Below are 15,056 nucleotides of genomic sequence, written 5' to 3'. Positions count from 1 at the left end.
TATAGATACTCAAGGATCGAGGAAACTAAACCATCCAGAGGTGCAACTCAGTTAACTCAACCACAGGGTGGGAAAAAGGCTTTCTCCTCAAGTTTAGGAATGCTTAAGAATGATATATAATCTTATTGAGGTTGCACTATTATGAGGCATTGGAAAATGATACACACTGAATTTTTTCTGGTACAGTGCAGCTCTAAGTATCCTAGAAGATATAGGCTTAAGGCGGGAAGAGAGGCCTCAGGGGCATGAGTTTCAAACAGCAGTCTCTGCTCCTGGAAAAGCTGCCAACCTGCTGTAGTGTGATGATTCCTTTATCACTTCAAAGAGGTTTAGTCAGGTACATGCTGTTAAGTGCTACTGATCAGGGTGTGGCTCAAATGCAAGTTCATAATGGACCAGGTAACGAACTGCCTTGGCTGGAATCCTGGGACATAACACTGTTTGCATGCTACACAGATCTATGGCCCAAGTCATAAAATGCTCATGTCATAAGCGGGACAGGCAGCATCTCTGGAGAGAAGGAATTTGGCCCATTCAAGTCAGACCCTTCTTCAACTCATAGCCAATCTGGACTCTCAACCCCTGTCGATCTATGCCTTTATGCCCCATAAACCCTTTGACATCAAGTATCAGGCAAATCTGTGGAGGGAATGGTTAGTTCCTGCATCTGTATGCAGGTAAGGGTATCAAGCTGAAATATTCTTTTTGAAATAGTCCACATCACACCATTAGAACCTGTTCTTCCAGAGTTGGCAACACAAGTTGGCATCTGAATCCAAGCTCCTGAAATAACATTAAGTACATGCTCTTTTTGACTGTTGTCCATTCATGTACAGGGACAGTAAGACGTGAAATCTATCTAACTTGACCTGAAACATTGCTTATCCAGTTCTCCTTGGTAAATCTGTATTGGACCTGCCATATTAACCTATAACCATATAACCTAAACAATCCAGCAGGTTCAGGCCATCTTAACCTCAAGTCCGTCTTGGAAAAATTTTTTTTCCCCTTAGTCCCACCTGCCTGCACTCATACCATAACCCTCCATTCCCTTCTCATCCATATGCCTATCCAATTTATTTTTAAATGATACCAATGAACCTGCTTCCACCACTTCCAGCTCAAAGCTCATTCCAAACAGCTACCACTCTCTGAGGCCCAACATCTGGCATGATATTACCCCTAAACTCTGTCCCTAAATTCTGAAGTCATTTCCTCTGTGCATGATTCCTTTATCAAACTTCACAAAGGGAAAAATTCCTGCTTAGTGCTACATCATCAGCTGTGCTCATTGGTAGTTCATCATTTTAACGACCTGCTATCAGGTCCCCCTGGACATAACACAAAGTGCGGTGTAACTCAGAGATCATAAGCTCAACTCATTCAACCTATCTCTGCATACTTAGTTGTTGAAACCCAGGCAACACCTTTCTAGTAGCTGATCTCACTCTCAACTCTCTTCTCCTGCCTTTGCCCCATCATCCTTCCTACACCAGGGGTCAGGCAGCATCTGTGGATTGTAACCATACTCCACGATTTGGTCTCATGGGAAGAAGGGTCTTGTACCTTTTATTGATTCCACATCCAAGCTTCTATATTGTTCAAACAGAGTTGAACACACCTGGGGCATCGTGTAGCCGGGACATGCGTGGCGTTTCTGTGGCAAGTTGGGGGAAGGGGGAAACAGGGACGCGACGTATACAGCTCTATTTGACCTGAAGTCTGCTGATGTTTACTAATTATTAATCCTTAAATAAATGTTATTCCAGCACTTTGTGTTTTGCAGGTAGTTAAAAATGTTTGTTCAAACAGCTATTTTTTTTTTCTGGACTGACTTTTAGTTATGACATTTTTTTAGTTTTAGCTTTAGAGCATATACAGCATGGAAGCAGGCCCTTCGGCTCGCCGACCAGCGATCACCCCTGCATTGGTTCTATCCGACACATGAGGGACAATTTACAGAAGCTAATTAACCGACAAACCTGCACATCTTTGGAATGAATGTGGGAGAAAACCTGGAGAAAGCCCACACGGTCACACGGAAAAAGTGCAAACTCCATACAGACAGCACTCGTAGTCAGGATCGAACTAAGGTCTTTGGCTCTGTAAAGCAGCAACTCAACTGCTGCGCCACTGTGCTGTCCCTGATCTGAACTAACCTCATCAAGTACTATATTTGGAGGTGTTCCGAGTCAGTTTTGTAGAATGGAAATGCAATACATAATAGTGTCTCGAAGTAAGCTAGAGTTACAGAGGGCTTGTGTACTACTTTGTTCCAGACGATAAACAATGAATGAAAATACAGAGAAAACAAATGCTGTCATCTGGAGCGAAAAACAAACTGCTGGTGGAACTCAGCAGATCAAGCAGCATCTGTGGAGAGGAAGGAATTGTTGACATTTTAAATCAAGACCATGCATCACATCATACCTATGAAGGTGTAATTACACCATGTGTCTCATTTACAGATTTATAAACACATTTACCTAACTTCTAACAGATTAGTTGCATTTAGTTTCGAGATACAGGCCCTTTGGCCCACTGCGTCCGTGCCGACCAGCGATCCCCATACACTAGGACTGTCCTACACACAAGGGACAATTTACAATTTTCCCAAAGCCAATTAACCTACAAACTTGCACGTCTTTGGAATGTGGGAGGAAGTTGGAGCACCCGGAGAAAACCCATTAGGTCACAGGGAGAACGTGCAATCTCCGTACAGACAGCATCCATAGTCAGGATCAAACTCAAATCTGTACCGCTGCATCACTGTGCCACCTACACGATGGTCACTGAATAGAAACCAGGTACACATAAACTGACTAATACATTCTGTATTACTCTTTAAATTGATAAAAAAATAAACTGATGTCTGAAGCTCAGAATGGAGTTGCAGAAGGAGGCGCCAAGGCCAAGGCCCGTGGGTGCAGGGATTAGCTATGGGGTGAAATTGGCAAAATTGCAAGCAGTTAAAGGAAAGCCGATTTCAAGGTTAAACTAACCAATTAATTAGTTAGCCTGAGGGAAGAATCAGCCACACACTTTTATGTAATGAGTAACAAGTAGGCTAGCTATATATATACTGAAATGAATTTGTCAGATTGGTGACAGTTGCTGCTAGCAGGTGGAAAAGCTATCTAATAAAAAAAATGTAATGTGCATCCATTGTACAGACAGATGTATATTTTAAACTAATCCATTGGATGTGATATAGGCAGCCATTTACGTGCTATTCCCAATTCCCCTCCAACAAAGTCGCTTACTAAGCCATGTCAGAGATCAGGAGAGAGTCAGCCATAAGTGAGAGGGATGGCAATGTGACAAGTAAAGCTAGTTCAAATGCCATAGGTTATGAATATAGTTACTTGTAGTTTGTGATGGAAGGCAGTTCCTTTTCTACATTTTAATATGTGTAGTCTGTTGTGGTTGTACATGATAATCTACTTAATTGCTGTTCTCATTCAATTTTATTTGGAAGAGAGAAGGTGGGAGACAGTGAGAAAGGGAGGGAAGCATGGAATGCAAACGTCCCCGGGTGTTGTGCCTCTTGTGAACAGGTTCACCCACTTAGAAGCTGTTGGGACAGAAGACGTTATTACACTGAGCTGCGGACTGGCTTACGAAGCAAAAAGGGCTATTGAGCCAAAACCAAAAAGGCCAACGTCAGGCAACGCCATTGTAGTGGGAGACTCCATTGTGAGAGGTACGGACAGGGGTTTCTGCGGCAACAGACGGGATGCGAGGATGGTGTGCTGCCTTCCTAGCGCCAGGATCCAGAATGTCACGGACAGAGTGCAGAAAATCCTCAAGGGCGAAGGTGAACAGCCGGAAGTGGTAGTGCATGTCGGCACAAACGATGTCGGAAAGAAGGGGATGAATATTCTGCAGCGTACTTTAGAGAGCTCGGAAAAATGCTGAAAAGCAGGACCTCCAGGGGTGTTATCTCCGGTTTGCTTCCAGTTCCCCATGCTGGCGAGAGCAGGAACAGGGAGATACGGGACCTGAATGTGTGGCTGAGGAACTGGTGCACGGGGCAGGGATTTAGATTCTTAGATCACTGGGCTCTGTTTTGGAGTAAGGGGGAACTGTACAAAAGGGATAGATTGCATCTTAACAGGTGAGGGACCAGCATTCCAGCAGGCAGGTTTGCCACTGCTACACGAGTAGTTTTAAACTGAATAAGGGCGGTGGGGTGTCGAATGGGATAGTTGAGGATGGAGTTAAAGGGAAAGGGTTTCTTAAATGTGTGAGCGTAGAGACAGAGTGGTGTAAAATGAGGGTAGAAGCAATAGGTAGCAAGGGGAAAAGTAAAAGTGGCAGGCAGCCAAATCCAGGGCAAAAATCAAAAAGGGGCACTTTTCAACATAATTGTATAAGGGGTAAGAGTGTTGTAAAAACAAGCCTGAAGGCTTTGTGTCTCAATGCAAGGAGCATTCGTAATAAGGTGGATGAGTTGAATGTGCAGATAGCTATTAATGACTATGATATAGTTGGGATCACGGAGACATGGCTCCAGGGTGACCAAGGCTGGGAGCTGAACATCCAGGGATATTCAATATTCAGGAGGGATAGACAGAAAGGGAAAGGAGGTGGGGTAGCGTTGCTGGTTAGAGAGCAGATTAACGCAATAGAAAGGAAGGACATTAGCTTGGAGGATGTGGAATCGATATGGGTAGAGCTGCGAAACACTAAGGGGCAGAAAACGCTAGTGGGAGTTGTGTACAGGCCACCTAACAGTAGTAGTGGAGTTGGGGATGGCATCAAACAGGAAATTAGAAATGCGTGCAACAAAGGTAAAACAGTTATAATGGGTGACTTCAATCTACATATAGATTGGGTGAATCAAATTGGCAAGGGTGCTGAGGAAGAGGATTTCTTGGAATGTATGTGGGATAGTTTTCTAAACCAACATGCAGAGGAACCAACGAGAGAGCAGGGTATTCTAGATTGGGTATTGAGTAATGAGGAAGGGTTAGTTAGCAGTCTTGTTGTGCATGACCCCTTGGGCAAGAGTGACCATAATATGGTTGAGTTCTTCATTAGGATGGAGAGTGACATTGTTAATTCAGAAACAAGGGTCCTGAACTTAAAGAAAGGTAACTTTGAGGGTATGAGACGTGAATTGGCCAAGATAGACTGGCGATTAATTCTTAATGGGTTGACGGTGGATATGCAATGGAAGGCATTTAAAGACTGCATGGATGAACAACAACAATTGTTCATCCCAGTTTGGCAAAAAAAAAAATCAGGGAAGGTAGTGCATCCGTGGATAACAAGGGAAATCAGGGATAGTATCAAAACAAAAGATGAAGCGTACAAATTAGCCAGAAAAAGCAGCCTACCAGAGGACTGGGAGAAATTCAGAGTCCAGCACAGGAGGAACAAAGGGCTTAATTAGAAAAGGGAAAATAGGTTATGAAAGAAAACTGGCAGGGAACATAAAAACTGACTGCAAAAGTTTTTATAGATATGTGAAGAAAAAAGATTAGTTAAAACAAATACAGGTCCCTTGCAGTCAGAAACAGATGAATTGATCATGGGGAACAAGGACATGGCAGACCAATTGAATAACCACTTTGGTTCTGTCTTCACTAAGGAAGACATAAATAATCTGCCAAAAATAGCAGGGACCGGGGGTCAAATGAGATAGAGGAACTGAGTGAAATCCAGGTTAGCCGGGAAAGTGGTGTTAGGTAAATTGAATGGATTAAAGGCCGATAAATCCCCAGGGCCAGATAGGCTGCATCCCAGAGTACTTAAGGAAGTAGCCCCCAGAAATAGTGGATGCATTAGTGATAATTTTTCAAAACTCTTTAGATTCTGGAGTAGTTCCTGAGGATTGGAGGGTAGCTAATGTAACCCCACTTTTTAAAAAGGGAGGGAGAGAGATAACGGGGAATTACAGACCAGTTAGTCTAACGTCGGTAGTGGGGAAACTGCTAGAATCAGTTATTAAAGATGGGATAGCAGCACATTTGGAAAGTGGTGAAATCATTGGACAAAGTCAGCATGGATTTATGAAAGGTAAATCATGTCTGACAAATCTTATAGAATTTTTCGAGGATGTAACTAGTAGAGTGGATAAGGGAGAACCAGTGGATGTGTTATATCTGGACTTTCCGAAGGCTTTCGACAAGGTCCCACATAAGAGATTAGTATACAAACTTAAAGCACACGGTATTGGGGGTTCAGTATTGATGTGGATAGAGAACTGGCTGGCAGACAGGAAGCAAAGAGTAGGAGTAAACGGGTCCTTTTCACAATGGCAGGCAGTGACTAGTGGGGTACCGCAAGGCTCAGTGCTGGGACCACAGCTATTTACAATATATATTAATGATTTGGACGAGGGAATTGAATGCAACATCTTCAAGTTTGCGGATGACATGAAGCTGGGGGGCAGTGTTAGCTGTGAGGAGGATGCTAGGAGGTAGCGTGGATGATGTGGATAAATGGATAAATGTGACGTTATCCACTTTGGTGGCAAAAACAGGAAAGTAGACTATTATCTGAATGGTGGCCGATTAGGAAAGGGGGAGATGCAACGAGACCTGGGTGTCATGGTACACCAGTCATTAAAAGTAGGCATGCAGGTGCAGCAGGCAGTGAAGAAGGCGAATGGTATGTTAGCATTCATAGCAAAAGGATTTGAGTATAGGAGCAGGGAGGTTCTACTGCAGTTGTACAGGGTCTTGGTGAGACCACACCTGGAGTATTGCGTACAGTTTTGATCTCCTAATCTGAGGAAAGACATTCTTGCCATAGAGAATGGTTCACCAGACTGATTCCTGGGATGTCAGGACTTTCATATGAAGAAAGACTGGATAGACTCGGTTTGTACTCGCTAGAATTTAGAAGATTGAGGGGGGATCTGATAGAAACTTACAAAATTCTTAAGGGGTTGGACAGGCTAGATGCAGGAAGATTGTTTCCGATGTTGGGGAAGTCCAGAACAAGGGGTCACAGTTTAAGGATAAGGGGGAAATCTTTTAGGACCGAGATGAGGAAAACATTTTTCACACAGACATGGTTACAATTGAGCCAGCCACAGTGTACAGATACATGATAAAGAGAATAACATGAATGATGTTTAGTGCAACACAGTGCACACAGAGTGTTGAATCTCTAGAATTCTCTGCCACAGAAGGTAGTTGAGGCCAGTTCATTGGCTATATTTAAGAGGGAGTTAGATGTGGCCCTTATGGCTAAAGAGATCAGGGGGTATGGAGAGATGGCAGGTACAGGATACCGAGTTGGATGATCAGCCATGATCATATTGAATGGCGGTGCAGGCTCGAAGGGCCGAATGGCCTACTCCTGCACCTATTTTCTATGTTTCTATGTTTCTAATTTTATGAACAAAAGTTTGTTTTTTTTGAAGTGTGTGATCCAAGCAACTTATTCTCTTAAATAATGTTTCCTAAAACTGGGAGTACCAAGTGATGATATCCCCATCTCTGCTACCTAGGGGTGGAAAATAAAAGTTGTATCTTTGTATGTGGATAAATATGTTTACTGTACATTTTGATGATGATTGTTGGGAGTGACATTGGTATGACTTGTTGACCTTTACATATGAAGCCAGTCATTGTAAAAGCCAAATCACAAAAATCACTTTTGTTTAAAGATTAATTTTTCTCGTTCCTTTTCCACTTTCCTAAAATGCAGCTCCTCGACTAAAATATGTTTCTGTGGATCCTTCTGATGAAATCTATCATTCTTCCAGTAAAGAGTTTAAGGAATGATTGTCAATGAGTTGTTTGCCTACAGAGGTCACAGCTGTATTATTGACAACACAAATCGATGTTTCTATTTCAAAGGATGAGTGATGGTTGAAGTGAATTTTCCAATGTTTTAAAGCATTTGACTAAAATATCTTCTAGATTCCTATAGTTTTGAAAATTGCATCCTGTTGAGATCAATTTTGTCTGAATCTTCATGGTTTCAAAGATTTATTGCATTTTGATCAGGTTGCATCTGAAACATTGTGGGGATTAGATGGCATTAGCTATAAGGAGAGGATGAACAAACTGGGATTGTTTTCTCTGGAGCAACGGAAGTTGAGGGGTCCCGATGTAAAATTATGTGAGGCATACAGAGAGTAGACAGTCCGAACCTTTCTCCCAGAGTGGAAATGTCAAAGACCAGAGGGCATAGCTTTAAGGTCAGAGGGACAAAGTAAGGCGGCTAATATCATTAAAGATGCACAGCATCCTGGACAAGCTCTCATCGTTTTGCTACCATTGGGAAGAAGGTACAGGAGCCTGAAAACCTTTACCTCCAAGTTCAAGAACAGCTTCGTATAAACCTATTTTATCCATGTACCTTTCCAAATGTTTTTAAAACGTTGTACCTGCCACAACTACCTCCTCTGACAGCTTGTTCCATATATCTGCCAGCATTTGTGTAAAAAGGTTGCCCCTCAGGTTCCTGTTAAATCTATCCCTCCCCACCTTAAACCTATGTCCTCTTGTTCTTGATTCCCCTGCTCTGGGCATATACTGTGCCATATCTATTCCCCTGATGATCTTATACACCTCTATAACATCACCACATCGTCCTCCTGCATTCCAAGAAATAAAGTCCTAGCCAGCTCAACTTCTCTCTATAGCTCAGGCCCTCAAGTCCTAGCAACATCCTCGTGAATCTTGTCTGCACCCTTTCCAGCTTAACATCTTTCCTGTAACAGGGCAACCAAATCTGAATACAATACTACAAATGCGGCCTTACCCACGAACTTTTATATTTAACACTCTGACTGATGAAGGCCAATGTGCTGAAAGCCTTCTTGACCACCTTATCTACTTGTGATGCCACTTTCAAGTAACTGGGTACCTGCACTCCTACATCCCTCTGATCTACAAGACTCTCCAGAGCCCTACCTTTCACTGTGTAGGTTCTGCCCTGATTTGACTTCCCAAAATGTAACACATTTCTCTGTATTAAACTCTATTCACCATCCCTCAGCCCACCTGCCCAACCGATTAAGATCCTGTTGCAATTTTTGACAACCATCTTTGCTATCTACAATACCACCCTCTTTAGTGTCATCTGCAAACTTACTAATCATGCCTTGAACGTTCTCATCCAAATTTTTGATATAGATGATAAACAGCAATGGGCCCGACAGCAGCCTGGGGCTCAGCTGGAATGGGCGCCACTCCAAGAGGCCGAGCACATGGACCGCACGTGGCCTACAGCGGAGGACACCAATGGCTACGCTTGGCCAGGCCAACCCTGCAACACCGCCAGGACAATGGGCCTTTATGGTCAGGTCAAGATTCCTGCACTTACAACAACTGGGACTTGAAAATTGCACCAAACTGATACTCTGTATACTGTCTCCGTGAACTACTGCTATACACTTGTACTGTATCTGAGATGTTTATCTAAGATGTAACCAAGTGCTTATATCCAGTGATACTTGTACTGAACTGTAAACAAAAATGAATTTCACTGTGCCTCAGTATGTGTGACAAATAAAGTACCAATGAACCATTATGAATGTCCATCTGATTAAGGTGATTAGGATAGGTCTGAAGCTTCTATCGAAAAATATGGGTGATGTTTTCAATATATTGTCAATTGCTGAATCTCTTTAAAGCCAGAGCATATTGCATACACTGAGAAACTTTGATGGATTCCCTCTAGTGGTTAAAAACTATATATTATAGGGACACAAATGCTTGCTTAACTACTTCAAAGTGAACATCACATGAGAATAGAACGATATACAGAGTGTACAGCACAATACCACCCCTTCCATGCCAACATTATTTGCCCATTTACAATAACCTGCTCACATTAGGTCTGTATCATTCTATGCCTTAAAGGTATGGTGCACACCCAGATATCTGTGTAAAAATGCCGCTCTGTCTAAAACAAATGCCCTTTAAAACTCCTTCCACATCTTAAATGTATACATGAAGTTCTGGTGAAAGCAAATAAACCTAAAATGTTAACTGTTTATTTCTCCACTGATGCTGGTTCCCCTATTAAGCATTTCCACCATTTTAAGAGCATTTATTTTTCAGAATGCTGGAATCTTGATTTTGAATGCATGAATGAAATTGTTCTGGCATTGTAATATTTTCAAAAGTCATCATGGAAATTTGAATTAGACTTTTCTCTCATGATGAGAATTTGCTGTTTGGTATGCTGAGATGATGCCACCTTGTAACATTAAGGTGTCAATTAGAAACATAGAAACATAGAAATTAGGTGCAGGAGTAGGCCATTCGGCCCTTCGAGCCTGCACCGCCATTCAATATGATCATGGCTGATCATCCAACTCAGTATCCCGTACCTGCCTTCTCTCCATACCCCCCTGATCCCCTTAGCCACAAGGGCCACATCTAACTCCCTCTTAAATATAGCCAATGAACTGGCCTCAACTACCCTCTGTGGCAGAGAATTCCAGAGATTCACCACTCTCTGCGTGAAAAAAGTTCTTCTCATCTCGGTTTTAAAGGATTTCCCCTTTACCCTTAAGCTGTGACCCCTTGTCCTGGACTTCCCTAACATCGGGAACAATCTTCCTGCATCTAGCCTGTCCAACCCCTTAAGAATTTTGTAAGTTTCTATAAGATCCCCTCTCAATCTTCTAAATTCTAGAGAGTATAAACCAAGTCTATCCAGTCTTTCTTCATAAGACAGTCCTGACATCCCAGGAATCAGTCTGGTGAACCGTCTCTGCACTCCCTCTATGGCAATAATGTCCTTCCTCAGATTTGGAGACCCAAACTGTACGCAATACTCCAGGTGTGGTCTCACCAAGACCCTGTACAACTGCAGTAGAACCTCTCTGCTCCTATACTCAAATCCTTTTGCAATGAAAGCTAACATACCATTCGCTTTCTTTACTGCCTGCTGCACCTGCATGCCTACCTTCAATGACTGGTGTACCATGACACCCAGGTCTCGCTGCATCTCCCCCTTTCCCAATCGGCCACCATTTAGATAATAGTCTGCTTTCCTGTTTTTGCCACCAAAATGGATAACCTCACATTTATCCACATTATACTGCATCTGCCAAACATTTGCCCACTCACCCAGCCTATCCAAGTCACCCTGCAGTCTCCTAGCATCCTCCTCACAGCTAACACTGCCCCCCAGCTTAGTGTCATCCGCAAACTTGGAGATATTGCCTTCAATTCCCTCATCCAGATCATTAATATATATTGTAAATAGCTGGGGTCCCAGTACTGAGCCTTGGGGTACCCCACTAGTCACTGCCTGCCATTGTGAAAAGGACCCGTTTACTCCTACTCTTTGCTTCCTGTTTGCCAGCCAGTTCTCTATTCACATCAATACTGAACCCCCAATGCCTTGTGCTTTAAGTTTGTATACTAATTTCTTATGTGGGACCTTGTCGAAAGCCTTCTGGAAGTCCAGATACACCACATCCACTGGTTCTCCCCTATCCACGCTACTAGTTACATCCTCGAAAAATTCTATAAGATTCGTCAGACATGATTTACCTTTCGTAAATCCATGCTGACTTTGTCCAATGATTTCACCACTTTCCAAATGTGCTGCTATCCCATCTTTAATAACTGACTCTAGCAGTTTCCCCACTACCGATGTTAGACTAACTGGTCTGTAATTCCCCATTTTCTCTCTCCCTCCCTTCTTAAAAAGTGGGGTTACGTTTGCTACCCGCCAATCTTCAGGAACTACTCCATAATCTAAAGAGTTTTGAAAGATTATTACTAATGCATCCACTATTTCTGGAGCTACTTCCTTAAGTACTCTGGGATGCAGCCTATCTGGCCCTGGGGATTTATCGGCCTTTAATCCATTCAATTTACCCAACACCACTTCCCGGCTAACCTGGATTTCACTCAATTCCTCCAACTCCTTTGACCCGCGGTCCCCTGCTATTTCCGGCAAATTATTTATGTCTTCCTTAGTGAAGACGGAACCAAAGTAGTTATTCAATTGGTCCGCCATATCCTTGTTCCCCATGATCAACTCCCCTGTTTCTGACTGCAAGGGACCTACATTTGTTTTAACTAATCTCTTTCTTTTCACATATCTATAAAAACTTTTGCAGTCAGTTTTTATGTTCCCTGCCAGTTTTCATTCATAATCTATTTTTCCTTTCCTAATTAAGCCCTTTGTCCTCCTCTGCTGGTCTTTGAATTTCTCCCAGTCCTCCGGTATGCTGCTTTTTTTGGCTAATTTGTACGCATCATCCTTCGCTTTGATACTATCCCTGATTTCCCTTGTTATCCATGGATGTACTACCTTCCCTGATTTATTCTTTTGCCAAACTGGGATGAACAATTTTTGTAGTTCATCCATGCAGTCTTTAAACGTCTTCCATTGCATATCCACCGTCAACCCTTTTAGAATTAATTGCCAGTCAATCTTGGCCAATTCACGTCTCATACCCTCAAAGTTACCTTTCTTTAAGTTCAGAACCATTGTTTCTGAATTAACAATTTCACTCTCCATCCTAATGAAGAACTCAACCATATTATGGTCACTCTTGCCCAAGGGGGCACGTACAACAAGATTGCTAACTAACCCTTCCTCATTACTCAATACCCAGTCTAAAATAGCCTGCTCTCTCGTTGGTTCCTCTACATGTTGATTTAGATAACTATCCCGCATACATTCCAAGAAATCCTCTTCCTCAGCACCCCTGCCAATTTGATTCACCCAATCTATATGTAGATTGAAGTCACCCATTATAACCGTTTTGCCTTTGTCGCACGCATTTCTAATTTCCTGTTTGATACCATCTCCAACTTCACTACTACTGTTAGGTGGCCTGTACACAACACCCACCAGCGTTTTCTGCCCCTTAGTGTTTTGCAGCTCTACCCATACCGATTCCACATCCTCCAAACTAATGTCCTTCCTTTCCATTGCATTAATCCCCTCTCTAATCAGTAACGCTACCCCCCCTCCTTTTCCTTTCTGTCTATCCCTCCTGAATATTGAATATCCCTGGATGTTCAGCTCCCAGCCTTGGTCACCCTGGAGCCATGTCTCCGTGATCCCAACTATATCATAGTCATTAATAGCTATCTGCACATTCAACTCATCCACCTTATTACGAATGCTCCTTGCATCTACAATTGAGATGATGTAGCATGAAGAATCCTTGTAAATCAGCAGTCAATGCTTCTGGAAGAAAATACAGTCCAGTGGTTGGAATCTCACTTTACATAAAAGACCACAATCCATGAGGATTGGTGACAACACCTCCTCCACAATAATTTTCACCATCAGAGCCTCGCAAGGATGCATTCTCACTCCCTTACTTTTATACTCACGACAGTACAGCCACATTCTGGCCTAACTCCATCTACAAGTTTGCATTGTGTGGGCCCAATCTGGTGGGCCAAATCATGAACAATGACGAGACGAAGTACAGGAAGGAGTTAGTAACATGGTATCAGGACAATAACCTCATCTTCAATGTCAGCAAAATGAAGGAGCTTGTTGCCGACTTCAGGAGGAATGGCGGACAATATGCCCCTATGAGCATCAGTGGTGCCGAAGTGGAAATGTTTGAGAGCTTCAAATTCCTTGATGATAATGTTACCAACAATCCGTCATGAACCAAACACATTGATGCAATAGCCAAGAAGTTACACCACCAACTATATTACCTGAGGAGAATTAGGAAGTTTGTCGAGTCTTCATTGATTCTTTCAAATTTCTATGGATGCACTGCAGAAAGCACAAGGGGACACAAAGTGCTAGAGTAACTCAGCAGGTCAGGCAACATCTCTGGAAAACATGGATATATTATGATTTGGGTCAAGACCCTTCCTCAGACTGACTAGTTTTTGGACATTCATCCTTACTCCAGGACATCTGGGAGCTCAACAGAAAGAAAAAAACAGGGCCAACTATTTTCAGCTGTTTCATCAATGATTGCCATGCAATCATGATTTAATTGTAATCATGTACAGTCTTTTTTTTTCTGGATAGCACACAACAAAAAGTTTTGTACCTCGTTTCTTGTGGCAATAATAAACTAAACCTCCGAAATGGGGATGTTTAGTTGTGATTGAACAATGTTTAATTCATTCGCAATGAGAATCATAGTTAAACAACATGGAAACTGGCGCTTTGACCCAACTTGCCCATGCTAACCAAGATGCCCCATCTACACTAGTCCCACCTCCCTGCATTTGGCCCATATCCTTCTAAACCTTTCCTATCCACTTACCTGTCCAAATCTTCTCTATATAACTAAGCATCTTTGTCTTGTTTGTGTCTCTGTGTGTGTCAATCTGGTGAATTCATATCTTCTTCCAAACGCTAGGCCACAGCCTTCCCATTTTCACACAGCCCACTCACATTTTTCCCGTGGTGGCGATAAACATCTTCCCGTCGCATTTCCACCTATATTTCCGAAGTTATTCATCGTTGACATTTTAAATACAACCAATTTCTTCAAACTCACCCATTTTGCCAAAAAAAAAAATCAGTAACATTACAAGGCAGGGCAGGACGGGCTACTCCGGGAGGGAGCGGCACTCCCTGCGCTCAAACCCCAACCCCCCCCACCCCCCACCCCTCATCCCCCCCCTCCCACCAACCCCCCGCCACCCCCCCACCACTCTCCTGTGCACACCAATCACAATGGGCTCTCAAGCTGCCGAGTGACACACCACCCGCCATCTACCCCCCACCCCCGTTCACCCCCACTACCCTCCTCCTACAGTGCACCAATCACATTGGACTCTCAACCTGCCGAGTGTCACACCCCCTGCCCCCTGCCCACCCCCCCGGGTTATTCATGATTAAAGTTAAAAAAAAGCCAAACGGGTTGCGTTGGGGGAATGGATGAGTACTGGAATATTGCTTTGGGGGAGCAGACCCAACAGGTCTGCACTTGGTTTAGTGTCCCATAAATGTAGTGATAGCACCTGCCCCAATTACCTCCTCTGGCAACTCGTTCCATATATATATACCACTCTTTGTGCGAAAACGTTTCCCCTCAGGTTCCGATTACATCTTTCCCCTCTCACCATAAACTCATTACAAACTCATTACAAATGCACTCATGTGCATTTACCCTATCCCCTTCATGA

The 15,056-nt window shown here is 43.1% G+C and overlaps 1 protein-coding gene across 5 annotated transcripts in view; it reads left to right on the top strand.

Moving 5' to 3' along the window:
• The window catches only part of LOC129710892 (zinc finger and BTB domain-containing protein 7C), a 166,382-nt gene extending 151,978 nt beyond the window's left edge, over positions 1–14,404 (top strand). For 3 of the 5 annotated variants that reach the window (XR_008725767.1, XR_008725770.1, XR_008725759.1), the window contains exons 6-7: positions 9,102–10,184; positions 13,091–14,403. The gene's annotated coding sequence lies outside the window, so the exon portion shown is untranslated. Of the gene's footprint in view, positions 1–9,101; positions 10,185–13,090 lie in introns of all 5 variants that reach the window. The other 2 variants (XR_008725784.1, XR_008725778.1) reach the window with 1 other exon arrangement.
• The last annotated feature ends 652 nt before the right edge of the window (positions 14,405–15,056 follow it).

Source organism: Leucoraja erinacea, chromosome 1, assembly GCF_028641065.1.
Source record: "Leucoraja erinacea ecotype New England chromosome 1, Leri_hhj_1, whole genome shotgun sequence".
Lineage (NCBI taxonomy): Eukaryota > Metazoa > Chordata > Chondrichthyes > Rajiformes > Rajidae > Leucoraja > Leucoraja erinaceus.
Note: the sequence above shows the minus strand (reverse complement) of the source record. Positions and strands in the feature narration are given on the sequence as shown.